This window comes from Schistocerca piceifrons, unplaced genomic scaffold, assembly GCF_021461385.2.
Source record: "Schistocerca piceifrons isolate TAMUIC-IGC-003096 unplaced genomic scaffold, iqSchPice1.1 HiC_scaffold_936, whole genome shotgun sequence".
Taxonomy (NCBI): Eukaryota; Metazoa; Arthropoda; class Insecta; order Orthoptera; family Acrididae; genus Schistocerca; species Schistocerca piceifrons.
This window is the reverse complement of record NW_025729208.1, coordinates 6,718,785-6,723,784: the sequence shown is the minus strand read 5'-3', so window position 1 is coordinate 6,723,784 and position 5,000 is coordinate 6,718,785. Positions and strand designations below refer to the sequence as shown.

Here is a 5,000-nt window from a genome sequence, read left to right as displayed (position 1 = left end):
CGTTTCCCGCACTCGTAAAGTGCAATCCACCCCTATAACGTGCGTTTCATGAAGAGTTATTGCCAATATGCGACATTCCCGCTGTCCCTATACATGAGCCGCGACCTGTACCACTTACGAGCGAGAGACGCGATCGCGTTGCTCACTGTACGGCGTCCGATACCGAGCCATCAGCATGTCGGTCCCCATGCGCGTTGCACTCGCACTCGCAGTCGCAAAAACGTGGGGCAAATATATTACGCGGAAGAGTTATAACAGACCGAGCCCCACTGCATGAGGGGAGTCTTTGTCACTAATGTACACAGATGGAACATTTTGGACTGGAACCAGATTACCCGTACACACGGCGCTGATTAGTAATCAATGCAGAGCCATCAAACTACAGAATATATATACAACTGTCCGTATACATGCTGAAAGAGTCTGCCCACAATGGGAACCACACGTCAGCCAGCCACTCTGATCACGCACCACTCTCTGCTTCTAACGGGCGCACATACAATATGTAAGCACCAGCATGGAACAACATCCAGTGCATCCTCTCCGCCACATTACACAATCCACACTATCACAACCAGACCAGGAGGTCCATGCGGAAAATACAATATCCCACCCTTTCGACATCCACCATTGCGCAGATCAGGCACCAACACCCACACATGTCCTATACAACGGTGCACCCAACATCACAATAGTACCTCCTGTCACAGCGCACAAACAATGACATGAGTCAAAGACACAGGTCTGACACAAGCATAGAATTGGAGCGCCGCCTCTAATAAGCCAAAGGTGCATCCTGACGTGACAAATCTGATCATGTCACAAGCATTCACTTACTATAATCACTATCAACGAACCTGCCGCCCCCGCCCCCCCCTACACCTTTCCTTACAACAACGTGTAACCTAACCTAACCTAACCTATGTTGTACCTTAACCTAACCTATGTTGTACCTTAACCTAACCTATGTTGTACCTTAACCTAACCTATGTTGTACCTTAACCTAACCTATGTTGTGCCTTAACCTAACCTATGTTGTGCCTTAACCTAACCTATGTTGTGCCTTAACCTAACCTATGTTGTGCCTTAACCTAACCTATGTTGTGCCTTAACCTAACCTATGTTGTGCCTTAACCTAACCTATGTTGTGCCTTAACCTAACCTATGTTGTGCCTTAACCTAACCTATGTTGTGCCTTAACCTAACCCATGTTGTGCCTTAACCTAACCCATGTTGTGCCTTAACCTAACCCATGTTGTGCCTTAACCTAACCCATGTTGTGCCTTAACCTAACCCATGTTGTGCCTTAACCTAACCCATGTTGTGCCTTAACCTAACCCATGTTGTGCCTTAACCTAACCCATGTTGTGCCTTAACCTAACCCATGTTGTGCCTTAACCTAACCCATGTTGTGCCTTAACCTAACCCATGTTGTGCCTTAACCTAACCCATGTTGTGCCTTAACCTAACCTATGTTGTGCCTTAACCTAACCTATGTTGTGCCTTAACCTAACCCATGTTGTGCCTTAACCTAACCCATGTTGTGCCTTAACCTAACCCATGTTGTGCCTTAACCTAACCCATGTTGTGCCTTAACCTAACCCATGTTGTGCCTTAACCTAACCCATGTTGTGCCTTAACCTAACCCATGTTGTGCCTTAACCTAACCCATGTTGTGCCTTAACCTAACCCATGTTGTGCCTTAACCTAACCCATGTTGTGCCTTAACCTAACCCATGTTGTGCCTTAACCTAACCCATGTTGTGCCTTAACCTAACCCATGTTGTGCCTTAACCTAACCCATGTCGTGCCTTAACCTAACCCACGTCGTGCCTTAACCTAACCCACGTTGTCGCCTAACGTAACCCACGTTGTCGCCTAAACCTGCTCTGTAATTGTTATACGACTCGTTCAATTAGTGTAGTGTTGCCCACCCGCAACCCTCGCAATATAGTTCGCTACTCGCACTCCCCGCTCCCCTGTGTATCGCTTCATGTTAAACACCTTGCAAGTCTTGCTCACTTTCCACATGCTCCTGCTGTACACTGTAATGTGGATGGCAGCAGGACGTACATGCCGCCCCTCCCCACGTCCCCACCTTGCCCCCTGCCTTCGCAAGCTGGTTGGTGAGAACTTTGCATGTTCAATGCCCTCCGCATGCGACGTACTCAGGCTACGTTGTGGTGCGGCCTGTGTCAACTGTCCGCTAATGTCGTACGCGTAAACCACAATCTGTACTGCACATTCGTCCTTATGTACTGAATGATACATCGTGGCACATGTGTGACCGTACAACGACTGCGCCCAAAAACGGCGGACCATACAGTGCAAATATTGTGCACGCAGCTACGTGTCGTCTCCCTATGAGAGCTGGATTGCAGTGTGGTACGCCATAGAGACGTGTGGGAGGAACGGACGCCGTGGATGGCGATCAGCATGAGCTGTCTGTTGATGTATTCGGACCTAGTCGTCTCTCCTCACACACCGTGATGGCATGGTGCACCGCGTTCCATATCTGCGACATGCTACAGAGGCCGGTTGACAGTCGTTCGAGCAATGGACATCGCATACGTACGGGGGCCACCTTCCACGTATTGTCTAGGCGTGCACATTTTGTTGCGTGTATGTGGGCAGACGTAGTGTGGCGTGACACCTGACACAGGCATGCAATAATCGTGGAAGTTGCAAATGGCGATGGACGCCTGCGTTTTCTGGTGAAGTTACGCAAATGAACAAATGGTAACCTGTTGTGGTGCGGTTGTTCTCGCTAGGGGTGAATCGGTGATGGCGACGATAGGTTGAGGTACTAACCGGTTGTTCCAGCGATACCCACCATGCCGACGAAACTGAACGGCATCTGGGTGTGAAGCGATACGCGGCGGTGGCTGGGTGGGACCGTCCCCGGCCGGTGAGGGGGCGCCTCCCGGCGTGCTGGCCGCGCGGTGCGTGGGCGCACGCGCTACAGCCGGCTGGTGGGGGCGGCCAGTGGCAGGCGCGCCGGCCGACGGACGCGGCAGGCGTCGCAGCTGCGCGCCGGCGCACCCTGCGCGCGGCGCCGTGCGGCCAAAGTAGGTCCTCGCGGGCCCGGTGCGAAGCGCGGTGGACATCTTCAGTGTGCTGGTCCGATTGAGGACTGTGTGCGTTGAGGATGCGCTGCCGCCCGGCGCTCGGCGCCGCGACGCCGTCTGCTGCTCGGTCGCCCCAGCGGTTCTCGCTGGTGGTTTGTATCGCAGCTGTGCGGATGTGTTGGCGCGTGCGCTGTGCTGGGAGAGTTCGCTTCGGCACCCAAGTGGGGCTTTTGTCCTTCTGTGGCGCTGGCGTTGGAGCTGCCGGTCACCGTAGGTGGCGCGTGTTGTCTCCCGCCGGCAATGCCACGACAGCACGCTCCCGGGCCTCTGTCGGCAGCGGCAAGCTCAGTTGGGAGCACGGGTGGTCGCACCGAAAGCGTCTACTCGCCTAACTCCGGGCGATTGCGCCTCTCTCGAACCCGACCAAGTACTTGGGACGGCGCTGCGCGCCGCCGGGACCTGAGAGGGTTTCGAGGTGTATTGTGCAGGGGAGCTCAGCCTCCTCCTGTTTGCAGAATGATTGAGCGGACGCTTGCGTGTTCGCGCGGGCCCCCGGGACACACTCCCGGGCGGCCGGCTGCTCAGCTCTAGTTGACGCAGCTCCCTGGTTGATCCTGCCAGTAGTCATATGCTTGTCTCAAAGATTAAGCCATGCATGTCTCAGTACAAGCCGCATTAAGGTGAAACCGCGAATGGCTCATTAAATCAGTTATGGTTCCTTAGATCGTACCCACGTTACTTGGATAACTGTGGTAATTCTAGAGCTAATACATGCAAACAGAGTCCCGACCAGAGATGGAAGGGACGCTTTTATTAGATCAAAACCAATCGGTCGGCTCGTCCGGTCCGTTTGCCTTGGTGACTCTGAATAACTTTGGGCTGATCGCACGGTCCTCGTACCGGCGACGCATCTTTCAAATGTCTGCCTTATCAACTGTCGATGGTAGGTTCTGCGCCTACCATGGTTGTAACGGGTAACGGGGAATCAGGGTTCGATTCCGGAGAGGGAGCCTGAGAAACGGCTACCACATCCAAGGAAGGCAGCAGGCGCGCAAATTACCCACTCCCGGCACGGGGAGGTAGTGACGAAAAATAACGATACGGGACTCATCCGAGGCCCCGTAATCGGAATGAGTACACTTTAAATCCTTTAACGAGTATCTATTGGAGGGCAAGTCTGGTGCCAGCAGCCGCGGTAATTCCAGCTCCAATAGCGTATATTAAAGTTGTTGCGGTTAAAAAGCTCGTAGTTGGATTTGTGTCCCACGCTGTTGGTTCACCGCCCGTCGGTGTTTAACTGGCATGTATCGTGGGACGTCCTGCCGGTGGGGCGAGCCGAAGGCGTGCGACCGCCCCGTGCGTGCTCGTGCGTCCCGAGGCGGACCCCGTTGAAATCCTACCAGGGTGCTCTTTATTGAGTGTCTCGGTGGGCCGGCACGTTTACTTTGAACAAATTAGAGTGCTTAAAGCAGGCAAGCCCGCCTGAATACTGTGTGCATGGAATAATGGAATAGGACCTCGGTTCTATTTTGTTGGTTTTCGGAACCCGAGGTAATGATTAATAGGGACAGGCGGGGGCATTCGTATTGCGACGTTAGAGGTGAAATTCTTGGATCGTCGCAAGACGAACAGAAGCGAAAGCATTTGCCAAGTATGTTTTCATTAATCAAGAACGAAAGTTAGAGGTTCGAAGGCGATCAGATACCGCCCTAGTTCTAACCATAAACGATGCCAGCCAGCGATCCGCCGCAGTTCCTCCGATGACTCGGCGGGCAGCCTCCGGGAAACCAAAGCTTTTGGGTTCCGGGGGAAGTATGGTTGCAAAGCTGAAACTTAAAGGAATTGACGGAAGGGCACCACCAGGAGTGGAGCCTGCGGCTTAATTTGACTCAACACGGGAAACCTCACCAGGCCCGGACACCGGAAGGATTG

General features: G+C 53.2%; 1 non-coding gene across 1 annotated transcript in view; it reads left to right on the top strand.

Annotated features, from left to right (window-relative positions):
* The first annotated feature begins 3,669 nt into the window (after positions 1-3,669).
* LOC124772251 overlaps positions 3,670-5,000 on the top strand; it is a 1,909-nt gene continuing 578 nt past the window's right edge. Inside the window, exon 1 of the ribosomal RNA XR_007013912.1 lies at positions 3,670-5,000. This exon is cut by the window's right edge and continues 578 nt beyond it. This is a non-coding gene — a ribosomal RNA (small subunit ribosomal RNA).